Below are 15,970 nucleotides of genomic sequence, written 5' to 3' on the forward strand. Positions count from 1 at the left end.
GACAAAATCACTTTTTTGTGCGAAAGATGGGGTAATGAGTGACGTTTATATATACCTGAAAAGATCTTGATGATCAAAGTACTGAAACCAATCGAGGTCATATATGGGGTTTTGATGATCTGCAGGTGGATCCATTTGTGAAGGAGAAGTTAAAAATTGCTGTAAGAATGTGATGATTTATATAAGTGAAGTGGGAGAAGTAATTAATAACAAATAAAGAGGAAATGAATATATATGGTCTATAAGCCGTAACCTTCTTCTTCAATTCACACACATATACGTATATGTTGCCACAAATTATGACTTATGTGCCTCATGCATTTAATACATCACATGCCTACTGCATATTCTTGACTTTGAAGCTACGTACCAGTTTCAAATTTCCCCAGTAGCACACTTTTCATTAGAAAGTACTCCAAGTCTTCACACATGAACCAGTTAGAAAGTACTCCAAGTCTTCACATACGAACCAATTAGAAAGTACTCCAAGTCTTCCCACATGCAAATTATGACTTGTGTGTCGCTATAGGTAACTAATAAAACTTTATTTTTTTTAACCCCTTAAATATCAGTACAAGCTTCTAACATCGACGTTTAAATTCTAAATTTCTTTTTATTACTAAAACTAGCATCAATTCAAGTATATAAACCATGAATCTTGAGAACACGGCAAAACCCAAATAAGTCTTATCATCTATGTAAAAACTCAGGGTTTTTACTAGTGAATCTATCAGTGGCGGAGCTTGAACAATTAACTTGGGGGGGGGGGGCGAAAATATTATAAACTGAAATTAACATTAAAAAAAACAGATTGTTTTCAACAAATAAACACCAAAAACACCTAGAAAAAGAATTACAACTCAGCCCGACAGCCTTTAATGTCTTTAAAAACAGATTATGAATGATATATTAGTAAGCAGACAACAATTTCTCTTTCAATGTTTTCATCTTTCCCATGATTATATCTAGAAAAATCAAAATGAAGGAACAATTGATCCAATCAAAAAAAAAATCAAATTCAAAATTAGAACAATAACCAATAACTCATTTAACAATAACCAAATCAATCTTTGTTGTCACTTTTCAGTTTTGTTTGAAGCTGACAAGCTGTTAAGCATAACCAAATCAATAACCAAATCTATAAGTTCATAACTTATAAATCAAATTGGCAAATCGCCAAATCGCAAATGACAGCCAAATTAAAAAGAAACTCAGTAAGACAGTAGTAACGCATAAATAGGCAACAGATTGACAGAAAACAGCAGCAGCAGTGCAATACGCCAACACCAACAATCAACAATCTTACAATCAGAAAAGAAAGAACAGCTGAACAGGATTTGGGTCTCGGGATTACATACCTGATTTCTGTGAAGTGTGAATGGGGACTTGGGCACTTGGCGATGGCGATTGGCGAGAGTGAGACCAGGCGACTGACTTGGCGAGACAGCGACAAACGAACAGCAGGAGAGATAGGCAGCGAATTGGGAAAATGGGGATGAATCGATTTTGATTTCTTGATACCGCTTGGTCGCTTGGAGAATTGGGAGTATTGGACCATTCTGATTAGGAATCGGGAGGGGCCAAAGCCCAAGTTTGAAGATAGCAGGCTTATAACTATTTTATTTTGAACTACAATTCCTACTTCTAGCCCAATAATACTACGCCCCTGGAATCTATGAGGGCTAGTGTAAACATTATGGTCATATATAATTAAGATTCTATGGACTTAGAATGTGTGATTCCGCCTCATTCCCTGTTCCTTGTTTGGTTGTGGGCTTAAGGCGGGGTCACCCATCCGAATGCCCTTGCAATCTTAATGATATACGACTAGTTTACGCCAAGCTACTATAAAAGAACTGGTAGGACTTATAATGCAAATTTCGTCAAAATTTGTTGAAACATAAGTAATGATGGAACTCGCTAACTACGTTATAAAATATTCATAGTGGTAATACCAAGGATAAAACAGGGAGTATAAAAGCACACATAGAATACTCTATCATCCCAAAACAATAAACTCCTTTTAAATCGACTCAGTTCAAGTTACAATAAGAAATTTCCAAGGTCGTTATGTGACATCAGGCGGGTTGTTCCTCACCAAAATTAATTTCTTGTACTACGAAACGTTTTCCACATCTTTTTCCAAACTCTTGAAGTCCCAGTCAAAATGCAAATTTCGGGACGAAATTCCCTCTAACGGGGGGATGATGTGACAACCATCAAATTTCGGTCAAGTCAAAGTCAAACAAAGTCAACTAGTCAAACCGGTCAACTCCATTAACCCTTGTATGATAGGGTTTACGTTATGTAATCACTGTACAATTCGCTATTTTAATGAGAAAACATCATTTGGAAAGTTCATGTGTTTGATTTTCCTTAGCCTTAACAGTGCTAAACAATGAACCAAAGCGATAAAACACTATTGCACAATCATCGGGATTGTGTAGGACACTAAATCATGGCTTAACGGGGTCTATGGACCTTGCGTTGCGAAGCCGGACACTCAAAAAGATCACAAACGAAACCTCTCTCAATATCATTCAAACCCTACTCAAGATTACTTGACGCTAATAGGATCAAAACCCATACACTACGATATAAATTGACGTTTATAGCAACATAGTATAGTACAACGTTATAACTATAATCAAATTAAATTATGATACCATATTAAAATCAAATCAAAGTATAATGCTCTAATTAAATTTAAAAGAATCAAACTTGAATGCTATAATTAAACTTCAAATCAAAGTAGATTGTTATAATCAAATAATAACTCATCTTTTATAAAACTCCATTTTTATAAACTTTACATTAAATTTTATAAAACTCTATTTTTATAAACTTTACATTAAATTTTATAAAACTCTTATATTAATTATGTAAAAGATGCTTGTGTTAGTGGGAAATTATGAAGACCACCAAAAGCAAAAAAGATTATTCCAATGGTCTCCCACTCACACCTCCCATCCAATTTCCTTTCCTTTTTCTCCCAACACATTATTTTCTTCACCACTTAAACCTTCTCTATTCTTTCTCTCACTCTCAATCTCGAAATTCATCCAAGAAATACTCATATTCCAGCCAAGAACAATCTATTATACTCAAATCTTCATCCCTCTTGAAGCATTCATCAAGGTATGTTGTTAAAAGTTTCAAATTCATACAAGAAACAAATTAAATCCACCAAAATATCTAAAACTCATTTTATGCATAAACCTGATTTTTCTCAGAATCCCATCAATAAAATAAGAAGTTCTGGAAATTTTCAGAAAATAACTTATTTTTATTGAATTACTATAATTATTACAATAAAGTAGGGCAATAATTCACATAAAATACTTTGCATTCAATAAATTCTGAGAAAATTCTGGGATGACCAATATATTGATTAAACATAATTTATGAAGTTTCATGCATTTATATTACTGTTTACTATTATTTATGATTTTATTGATTAATTAATAATGAAATATATAAAAAATACTTCCCATAGTCACAAATATCCGAAACTTATACACTGGGCTCTATATCATGTTATAAAACTATGGTTAATTTTACAGAATTTTTGGGAATCATTTATTATTTTTCCCGAATTTTGTTGTTGTTTAATCATTAAAGTATTAAATAAATACTAAAACAGTTCAGAAAAATATAAAATTTTTACAGTAATTAATATTGTATGAAATAATGATTTCCTAATAAGTTCATAATTTTTCAATACTGTGTACTATTTAAAACCATTTTCCTAAGTATTTAAGCATGTAAAAATGCATTTTAATGATTATTTCATATAAATAATTGTTAAAATCTGTAAATAATTATAATTTGGCAAATTATTATTTTAATAAGAAATTATTAAAATCTGGCCTAAATTGAAAATATAAATTAATTATGCAAAGTAATTAATTCAATTTAAAATTCATTTAACAAATGAATACCTTAATATTATAATCAAAATGAATTATTGTTAATTCATCTAATATAAGAATATGTGTCTAATTATTTGTATTAGTACTCTATTCTCGTTTAGCAGTTCCTAAACCAAAACTATTAATCATATTAGGTTCTACGCCATTTTGACCCGAACCGTCTATCGTACGACACACACATTTCGTTTTGGGACTAATGTGAGTAATCTACCCCATATTTTATAATTTTCAATACTTTTGGGGTGTATCATGTGGTTCTAATATGTTCCAACTTCATTTTATTGTTTTATCACAATTGAGACATTGTTGGGACATTTATACGTGAGTCATTAATTGTATAACTATTGTTTGTTTACGCTACATGTACTTGTAGTGCATTATCATTTTTAGTCTAATCTCCATGACTATGCCCGTATTCTTGAGGTACGTTATGGACAATAATAGCGCTATTGGGTTGACCACCCCGCCTTGGGACGCTAAGGTGATTGATCGCACGTGGTTGAGTGTGTATGATGATTAGATGCTCCATCCTATATATATATTTATATATATATATATATATACATATGTATATATAGGGTGAGGACTTATTGTTGTTGTTATCATTTGTTAATCAATTTTTGATTTATAAACCGTTATCTCAAATACAATTGTTTGCTGACTTCAAAAGAAAACAAATTTCCAATTATAAAGGTTTCAACTTCACAATTTTCTCTACTAAAATTAGATTACTCACCAACTCTCGTAGTTGACCTGTTTTTACCCATGATGCAGATTTGAGGAATGAAGTTGATGAAAAATAGGTTGTGCCTTAGAAATCCACAAGACTATTTAAATTTGATGTAATAAATGTTGTTCGTATTTGGATTTGTATTTGTATGTTGTGGATCTTGTTTGCATACTTAGTACTTAATTGAATCTAATCATATTATAACATAGTTGTCATGAGACTTTGAATAATATATCACGCCTCGATCGATTCCGACAAGGATCGGGGTGTGACAGCATGGTCCATTTGGGTTGCATGGCATCATGCATTTGGATAGACTATAATGAGAGAAATAACACTTAAGGTTGGTTAATATATTATAAGTTCTAATATATTAATAAGGTTATTTAATTAGTATTGATCAAGAATTAATTTGGAATTAATTAAGTGATCAAAAGGAGACTAATTAAATATATGGGTTGATTGTGTAAATCATTCATTCTTATATATGTGGGCTTGTGATCCAAGATTCCTTATGTTGGACTAAGTCCATGGGGTGACCCATGGATACTCCATGGAGGTTAAAATCCATGGAGCATAAGGAATGGGTAAAGTTATGAGTTACATGGTGTAACCCTAATAGCCACCATATAAAAGAATCCCATGGCTCAAGAAATTGTGCACTAATGTGTGAGTGTGAGGGCTAGACGATTTCAAGGAGTGTTCAAGTTTCTCTCAAGTTATTCCAAGTGTATTTGGTGTTGTGTGAACCATTTGAGGTGTCACACTTGGGGCACTAGGCACTCAAGCTTCATGAAGACATTCTACATCAAAGAGGTATGTATTCTATCTTGTTATATTTATTATTTTGTATGCTAGATTAGGATAATACCTTGGATGTTCATAATTGTATGTATAATAGAGAAAACATAGATCCAAGGTATTTAGGGTTGCATGTACACTTAGGAGTGTTAGAATGCTCATAACCCAACAGTTGGTACACGTCAGGACCCCAAGTGGGGAAGAGCTGGTAATTCAGGGCGAGAGGCCACAGCACGGACCAGCTTTATGAGCAGCAGCGAGGGCTAGGCGCTACCTTCAGCAGGGTTGCACCGGATATGTCGCCTACGTTATGGATACCCGGGAGGAGGGCAAGGCAATTGTGAGTGATGTGCCAGTGGTGCGAGAGTACCCGGATGTGTTTCCAGAGGAGTTGCCTGGGATACCTCCGGAGAGGCAGGTGGATTTTAGGATTGACCTGGTCCCCGGTGCGGCTCTGATGGCCAAGGCACGGTATCGGTTGGCTCCTCCTGAGATGCAGGAGTTGTCTACATAGCTGCAGGAGCTGTTAGACAAGGGATTCATCAGACCGAGCAGTTCACCCTGGGGAGCCCCGATTCTGTTCGTGAAGAAGAAGGACGGGTCACATCGGATGTGTATAGATTACCGGGAGCTGAACAAGGTAACGGTGAAGAACCGTTACCCACTCCCAAGGATTGATGATCTCTTTGACCAGCTACAGCGTGCATCTTGGTTCTCCAAGATAGATTTACGATCAGGCTACCATTAGATGAGGGTCAGAGACGAAGATGTACAGAAGACTACGTTCCGGACTCGCTATGGCCACTACGAGTTCGTGGTGATGCCCTTCGGGCTCACCAATGCTCCTGCCGTGTTCATGGATCTCATGAACCGCGTATGCAGACCGATGTTGGATCGACCTGTGATAGTTTTCATCGATGACATCTTGGTTTACTCCAAGACGCAGGAGCAACATGAGGAGCACTTGCGGGAGGTGTTGGATACCCTGAGGAGGGAGAGCTTGTATGCCAAGTTCTCCAAGTGCGAGTTCTGGTTGCGCGAGGTGCAATTTCTTGGGCACCTTGTCAACCAAAACGGGATTTTGGTTGACCCAGCCAAGGTGGAGGCCGTGATGAGATGGGAGGTTCTGAAGTCTCCATCTAGTATTCGGAGTTTCCTTTGATTGGCAGGCTATTACCGGAGATTCATTCAGGATTTCTCCAAGATAGTCGTACCCTTGACCTGACTGACGAAGAAAGCCGTTGTATTTCGCTGGGGGCCTGAGCAGTAGCCATCGTTTGAGACTTTGAGGCAGAGACTATGCGAGGCGCTGATCCTCACCTTGCCAGAGGGCGTGGAGGATTTCGTAGTATAGTGTGATGTGTCCATTTCGGGTTTGGGCGCAGTACTGATGCAGAGAGGGCACGTCATCGTCGCCAACGCCTCGAAGCAGCTGAAGCCTCATGAGGCGAACTACCCGACGCACGATTTGGAGTTGGGGCGGTCATCTTCGCCCTCAAGATTTCGTGACATTACCTCTATGGGGTCCGTTGTGCCATTTACACAAATCACAAGAGTCTAAGGTACCTCATGGATCAGCCGAATCTGAACATGAGACAGCGTCGGAGGCTAGATGTAGTGAAGGATTACGACTGTGAGATCCTTTACCACCCGGGAAAGGCCAATGTGGTGGCCGATGCTCTTAGCCGCAAGGCGGCCCCGATCAGAGATATCTGCCTGCGGATGACAGTAGTGACTCCGCTTCTGGAGCAGATCCGAGAGGCTCAACAGGAGTCTATGAAAGAGGAACATCGAAAGAGTGAGCGTATTGTGGGTTAGGTTTCCTCATTTGACTATGATAGCCGAGGGTTGTCGACACTACACCGCAGGGTGTGGGTTCCATATCATGGAGGTGTGCGCCAGGTTCTGATGGAGGAGGCGCACAAATCCCGATTTTCCATTCATCCCAGGGCAACGAAGATGTATAGAGATCTTCGTCTTAATTACTGGTGGCCCTGTATGAAGCGGGATGTAGCCTGGTATGTCGAGAGATGCCTGACCTGCAGGAAGGTGAAGGCCGAGCACCAGAGGCCTCATGACAAGACACAACCGTTGGATATCCCTACGTAGAAATGGGAAGATATTACTATGGGTTTCATCACAAAGCTTCCCAGGACCGCACGAGGGGTGGATTCGATTTGGGTCATCGTGGATCGGTTGACCAAGAGTGCCCATTTCATACCGATCTAGGAGAGCACCATCTTCCGAGAAGTTGGTCGATATCTACATTCGAGAGATAGGAGCTCGACACGGAGTGCCAGTCTCCGTGATTTTTGACAGAGACGTGCAGTTCACTTCCAGATTCTGGAAAAAGTTTCACGACGAGTTGGGTACTCGTTTGCACTTTAGCACCGCTTTTCATCTGCAAACCGATGGTCAGAGTGAGCGGACCATCCAGACCTTGGAGGATATGTTGCGGGCATGTGTTTTAGACTTCGGTGGTAGTTGGGATACCTACCTTCCCTTGGCATAGTTTTCCTACAATAATAGCTACCACGCGAGCATCGACCGTCCTTCCTTCGAGATGTTGTACGGGAGGAAGTGCAGGACCCCGATTTGCTGGGGTGAGGTTGGGCAGAGAGTCATGGGGAGTACCGAAGTGGTACTCAAGACGACGGAGAGGATCCAACAGGTCCGGAGCAGGCTTCAGACTACTCAGAGTCGGCAGAAAAGTTACGCCGACAAGCGTCGTTCGAACCTGGAGTTCCAGGTCGGGGATATGGTCCTCCTGAAGGTGTCACCTTGGAAAGGTGTCATCCGGTTAAGGAAGCGGGGCAAATTGGGCCCCATATACATTGGTCTTTTTAGGGTTGCAGCCCAGGTGGGCAAGATAGCGTATAGGTTGGATCTGCCAGCCGAGCTTAGCCAGATTCATAGTACCTTTCACGTCTGCCAGCTACGGAAGTGCCTGGTAGACAACTCTGTAGTGGTACCTTTGGAGGATATTCAGGTGGATGACAACCTGAACTACATTGACCGACCAGTAGATATCCTCGACAGGAAGTCGAAGGATCTGAGGAACAAGAGGGTCGAGCTGGTGAAGGTGCAATGACAGCACCGTAAGGGTTCAAAATGGACTTGGGAGCCGGAGGACGAGATGCGGGAGCACTACCCCGAGCTTTTTCCAGATGCTGCAGCAGACTTCGAGGACGAAGTCTAAACTAAGTAGGGAAGATTTGTAATGCTCGGATCCCGGTACGTATTTTAAATAAAAGTAGTTGCATTTTACACTTGGACTCGACGAGTTTGAGGCCCAACTCGTTGAGTAGACTAGACTCTTGGACGCGGATTTTAAGTAACCTACTCGAAGAGTCGGAGAGCCCGACTCGGCGAGTAGGACTGTCTGGATGAAACCCTAATATTTAGGGTTTGCACCTTATTTAAACACCTTATCTTGTTCCAACCCAACCTCCATCGTCCCTTCCAGTCCAGAAAAGCCCTAACTCGAAACCTTAATCATTTATTGAGTGTTCTTGAGCTTTTTGGTGCCATTTGTGTGTATTTGAAGTTTGAGAAGGAGAAGGAAGCTTGAGAGATCAAGAGGAAGCAAGAAGATCCAGAGGTTTTGGCACATTTCCAGCTCATTTGAGGTATAAAGCTGAAACCTTGACCATTTATCTCTTAGATCTTTAGTTGGGGTTCATTTCTACCTTTTCTAAGCCTTAGAAGTGCCATATTCGGGATTTTGGGGTTATAAAGGGGTATGCCTTCATATCTGGAACCATTGAGGGTTCCCATGGCATAAAGATGCCAACTTTATTTCCATAAGAACCCCATGCACCTTGTAGACTCCATTTTAGGGCCATTTGTGCCAAATACCCCATGCATGAACGTCAAGTTTGTAACTTTACGTGTATTATGGGCCCTAGGAGGCTAGATCTATGTTTTGAATGTATTAAACCTGACTGAAATCAACTGTATGGACATGGACTTTGGGGGACTCGGCGATTCGTTCATGGGACTCGACGAGTCGGGGTATGGTTCCCCAACCCTTTTCTACTTTAATCGAACTGGTTGAGTCTAGAAGAGGACTCAACAAGTTAGATGTGAAACTGGACCTGGAAACCATGGAACTCGGCAAATTCAAGAACAGATCTCAGCGAGTTCAAGGCAAGTCCCAACTGAATGAAGATGAACTCTACGAGTTCATAAGGAACTCAGCGAGTCTAGGGCTAAATGTGCCTTCTTGCATAAACGAGGACTCGACGAGTTCAATGATGAACTCGGCGAGTCAGTTGAAGAATGTCCCGACTTGGTATGAAGGAGAACTCGATGAGTGCGTGCAAGGCTCGACAAGTAGGGTCGGGGTTTTAGTGTTTTAAGGATTTGGGGACTCCGCGAGTTGTTGGGTCAACTCGGCGAGTTGAGTCAACTAGACGTTGACTTTGACCAAGGTGTTGACCTTGAATTTGGCTTTGACTTGAGTAACCATTGTACGGGTTAAGAGTATGTAATGGTAAATTAAGTAAGTTTGTTATGTGTAGGATTTGAGAGGAGTTGATCCCGGCAGCGAGAACAGTTCAGACACTTCACGACACTGAGGTGAGTTACCTTCCAGTAGAGGTGGGTCTAAGGTACCAATTCCGGCCCACCAGTAGGTGTTTATGTATGAGATGATTGTCTTTGTGATAATTGTCTGGGTTGACACTGTCTGATATGCTTTATATGCTAGGATGCTCTTTTATATGTGTTAGTACTAGTAGGGGTGAAATAGTCCCCGGATACCGGTTGAAAGATACCGAAGGGGTAGTCAGTACCCATGCATGTCTAGCAGTATGTTTATGTTATGTTGTTATGTGGTAGTGGTAGGGGTGAAATAGTCCCCAGTAGTCGGTTGAGATAAACCGATGGGTAAGTCAAGCACCCCAGAATGGTTTGACATGGGTAAGTCAAGCACCCCAGAATTGGTTGACCTGGGTAAGTCAAGCACCCCAAAACAGCTTGACATGGGTAGGTCAGGCACCCCCAGAATTTCCTGGCAATATGTATGTTGTATGGTATGTGGTATGATGGGGGAACTCACTAAGCCTCGTGCTTATAGTTTTCAGTTTTGTTTCAGGTACCTCTTCAGCGAAGGGGAAGGAGCCGACACGGCAGCAGCGCATCGCACACATATGATTTCCGCATTTTGAGATCCATGGGATTGTACTATGACATTATTGCTATGATATGGTTTGGGACACGTGGCTATGTTTTATGAAATGATATGAATCAATGATGTTTTTCAGTAAATTGTTTTATAAGTATTTTAATTAAAAATGAAATTTTTGGCCTTGAAAATTGGGATGTTACAACCGAAGGGTCCTAAAAACTCAACAAATCACCAGATCTTCCACGAGCAGAGCTAGAAGCAAATTCAAACTAAAAATTTCCCCAAATACTATTTAAAAGAAATAACTCTTAGGTAGTCAGATGAAATTCTTTAAGGTATAAGAAACTAACCCTTAAAGAAGAACACAATCTTGATAGCAAACGTCTCTTCAAGACACAACTCAAACCACATGAATTTAGGGACAATAAATCCATAAATTAACTTCATTCTCACCAATTCTAGCAATCATGTTCTCTAGATCTTTCCTCTCCATACTACTATGCATATCATAACCTAATGTTTTCCTTAATTCAATATACTTAACGTAATCATTAATACAAGAGACTCCATTATACTATTGAGATCTCATGCTCGAAAAACTAGAATTACCTTTCGGTTTTAAACATGTATTATTACCCCAATATGACCTTTTTACTTCCAAAAGAATTTGCAGGAATTCCATCAATAAAATAACATCTTTGTTGGTGAAAAGCCGAAGGCTTAGACGGAATTGAAGAGGTACGAGATTGAACCACTTTTACATATGTATTCTTCTTCTGCATCTTTGGTCTATCTCATATCCTTTTCCATCCTTCACAGAATGAACACTATTATTATCTTGAGACGATACTTGATTATCTTTATTCCAATCCGACACCGAAGTAGCAAATTCTTTAACCCAAACATTAAAAAAAATTCCATAAATATTTATGGTAACCACCTCCGAGATAAAGGGAAGAAATTTTCGTTTTCACACATACCCGACCGCAAGAACTATTTTCAACCCTATCATCGTCCAAAAACATAACTTCACCCCAATCATAAGCAATATTCTTGAAGCTAGATGTAGTTCACGCACACATCGGAAGTCCCTCAATCTCCAACCAAATCATTCTTTCCTTGGGCTGACAGTACTTTGTTATTGAAGCAAGAGACGTAAAATACCACTTTACTTCTTCTAAATCCTGGAATTTTCTACTACCTTTTTGAGAAACGAACTCTAGCCTCACCCACATACCCTACTCATAAAGATGCTTCACCTCCCTAAACCCTTCTTTTTGTAATACCTTAAGTAAATTTGTAATAAGGTTAACATCACAGACATGAACAAGAACTGAAGTAGTAACATTAATAACTATCATGAGGTCTTTCTCATATAACTTAATATTGGTTATAATCGGCCTAAGTTCTGCCTGGTCTAATCCAACTAAAAATTAAACAAACTTCAAATTTTATTAGCAAATAACAAAATTTAAGTAATTTAATCAATTTTTAACTTAGACATCCAATCCATAACATAGTTTTTCATCATTTTTACACTAAAAATTATGCAAATAATGATTCATTCCTAACCCATTACGTCATTTTTACATAAAAAGATATTATCTATTTATTTGTCACTTTGATAACAGCCTAACAGTTGATGTCTGAAATTCCACACGATAGGTTCAAGGTTCAAAACTTGTACACCCAATATATGGTACCGTTCCACGATTTATGTTCCACATGATGAACCTTGTAACGAGTTCAACATGGGTTGTCTAGAGGCCGTAGTATACCATTTCTTTTTTCTTTTTTTAACTTCTAAATTGTAACGACCCTAAAATCTAAACTATATATTTTGAGATGTATGTTGTATTATTATGTTGAAAGGTGAATTCTAATAATAAAACAACAAAGTTTTTGGTAATGAAGTTTATATATCTATATACTTGTTGAAAGATAATTAAAAAATATAGGTTTTTTAGTAAAAGAGTGTTATAAGAAAGTTGTAGTACACTCCGAGACGGTCGCATGGATATAAACTTTACAAAAATATGAGTTTGTATAAAGATGTTATGGGTTGTAGAAATCCAGTGTAAAGTATGTTGCTTAAAAGTGTATTACACAATCGTATAATGCACTTACAAGATCATGTAAGTGGTTTGAGGATCCCAAAATCTTGGAAAATAAGTTTGTTGTTATTCTAAGGCCAGAAACACGATCAGAAGCAAAAGCATGATCACGTTTATCTCCTTATGATGCCAAAAGTCTAGAAACCAAAATATAAGACCATTTTGAGAAAGATTGTGAGAAACACGATCGTGTGTCTTGAGAAATATGATCATGATAATTGTGATTTGGTGATGTGGCGGTTTAAAAGCCACAAAGATAAGCCAAAGTCGGTGATATGGTTTAGAACTCATTTCTTCATCATTTTAAGAGCATAAGAAGTGCTTTTTCTGAGATTTTCAAGGGAGATTGAAGCTTAACGAAGGGGATATCATACAAGGTTAAAGATTGATCATATAATCTACATAAGGTATCTTCTTCTTCCTTCATGCAAGCTTTCAAGCAGTCATCCATGGTGGAATTTAAAATATGAAGCATGAACTTAACATAAATGCTTTGAACTCTTGTATATTGTTATTATGAAAATAGTGAAGATGCTATTGAGTTTATATGGATGATTTGGTGGTGGTGATCTTAATTATGAGAAAATGGGTTTCAAACCCTAAGTGAAAAATTAACAAAATGAAGTAAGATTAAGTTAGGTCTTCATGAAATAAGGAATGGAGACAAGTTATAAGTAGATAACAATGATTGTTAAGAATATGAAATGGGATTTGGCAAACATATGTGATCAGGTGATTTATCATATTGTGTTTTGGTTAACTATTAATCTCTTAAAAGATATTAAATGAGTAAAAAAAGCTTAATTGTATTATTGGATAGGACGTGTCAAGAAGCTTGATCCAAGAAGTGTTAAACCAAGCATTGAAGCCAAGGGAATTAGTTAGTTTTCAATAACTATTGAGATGAGTTATACTTTATATTATAATATATGGTTAGTAATTAATGGTTTAAGTAATTAATTGGTAGATTGATGACAATAATCTATTGATTAATATGTTATTTCACAAATATGATATTATATCGTACGTTATATATATATATATATATATATATATATATATATATATATATATATATATATATATATATGGATTTGTAAGAAGGGTTAATTCTTATAAGGAACCTTATTAGGAAGGGGAACTTTCTAATAAGATGGTTAACAAGAAGGGTTACTTCTTGTAAATTGATAGAAGCATGATTTATAGTGCTTGTTAGAGAGGGTTATTTTCTAGCAAGATGATGCATCAGAAAGGGGTACAATTATACCATCCTAAAATTTAATACTAAGTTCTTAAATTGGTAAACAAAATAAATGAGAATGATTTTTAAAGTTAAACCATTAATGAATAATCATAACATAAGTTGATATGAAGTTCAGAAAGTTAGAAATGGAAATAATAACATTTTTAAAAGTTTAAGGGCCAAAAGTGTCGAATTGGCAAAGTGAGTTGACCAAAGGGTTGAATCAGTTAATCGAAGGGACTACAAAAATTATATAATGGATGGAGGAGGACTTCCTATGTCAAACCCTAAGTTAAAAACACAAAAAAGGAGTTATGGTGGAAATTAGTAAAAAGGGGTAAACTTGGGGGACCAAATGGTAAACATTGGAAAATAAGATGCACTCTCATCCCCTCGTTCATCCAAATCATGTATTGCAAGGAGAAGGGTTTCCCATGGTTATTTCTCTTCATTTGTGCATATAAGAATTGATTCAAGTCAAGATTTGAGCATTCAAGCAAAAGAAAGAAGAATCAAAAGCTTGCTCGGTTTGGGGAAAGCCCAAATGTCGAAAAGAGCTCCATCTAATGGTTAGGGTTTGGGTTTCTAACCTCCCTTGATTTGTTTTGATGATCACAATCTCAATCCAATCATTCTTGAAGTTATCTTTTTTAGAACTAGAAGGACCATTTCTATAGTATGTGTGTTGAACTTCGCATCACTAGCTTACCAACAAAATGGAGACTGCATAAGTCGCGATTCCAATCAATGTTCAAACTAATTATACAATTCAATACTTCGTGATCAGAAACTACCTGGTCCGGTGTGACAACGTCAAAACGTGTGATATCTTATTATTATTATTATCAATCATGAAAACTAGAACTTTTCATTTCACATAAAATTAGTTATCACAATACAAAAAGTAAGAAGGCAAACGGGCAACAAGTTACGCCGCTAAACCTTTTTGTATGATAAAACTAATTTTTTTCAAAACTACATCTATAGATCTAGGGGATATAACATTGTTATGCATGATCTGTTGTACTCTATTAAGAAGCTCCACCGTGTACGTTGCGAGGAAACCAAATGTATCAAACGTAAATGGTATGAGTATGTGTTGATTTTCCAAGCACGATTTCTTATGTTTTGTGAAACTCCAGGTAAACTTTGTTTTATGGGTCCAAGAGTCAAGAACTGAAGCAAAGGCTGCTTCAGGGGAAACATGGAATGTAGATTATCATTCTTTGATCGGTTTAAGACGTGGTTGTTCCATATTGGAGTTGGAGAGAGCTCATTTGTTACTTACCCTACGTCACAAACAAGATAAATCCAATAGTTTTACAGTCAATACACTCTCATGTCTAGTCAATACAACTTTACACTTGCAATACAAATACAAGATAACTGAGAAAGTGGAGAAAACAAAGAGCAGGAAGAGAATCGTAAGAGGGGTGAGGTTGCGTTTCCGAGATACTCCGGGAAGAACCCGAAAAAATTGTTGTCGGATGCACTACCGGTTGCTCCTATTCCGAAACCTTTCGGGAATTCTCCGACGAAATCGTTTGGACTAACGTCGATGGTAACAAGCAAAGTGAGATTTGAGAATGATTTTGGGAGAGTCATGCTAATTTACAATATGACAGAAATGGTCCCTCAAGTTCTAAAAAGAGAAAACTTAGTCCTTGTGGTTGTTAAATGACGATTTTGTCCTTACATTTCTCACACATGTTCGGACTTAACAGAAAAAATTGACAGATTTAGCCATAAGGACGATTTATTAAAAGTTCTGAAACCACAAGGATCATCATTGATGACCTAAAAAATTAAGTACTAATATCAATCTTTTTAAAAACCACATGTACCATTTATGAAGTTTTTGTACTTTTAAAAAACAAAATACGTAAGCATGATTCCGAATAATTAAAGAAAGTTATACACGAAAAGAGAGTAAAAAATAATTAGTGCCTTTGAATAATTGCAAAAGACTTTGAATGGTCTAAACGTCATAAGCCTCACTTTCCACCCTCTTGCTTCCAA

Source organism: Lactuca virosa, chromosome 5, assembly GCF_052849685.1.
Source record: "Lactuca virosa cultivar CGN04683 chromosome 5, Lactuca_virosa_CGN04683_v6, whole genome shotgun sequence".
NCBI classification, from domain to species: Eukaryota; Viridiplantae; Streptophyta; class Magnoliopsida; order Asterales; family Asteraceae; genus Lactuca; species Lactuca virosa.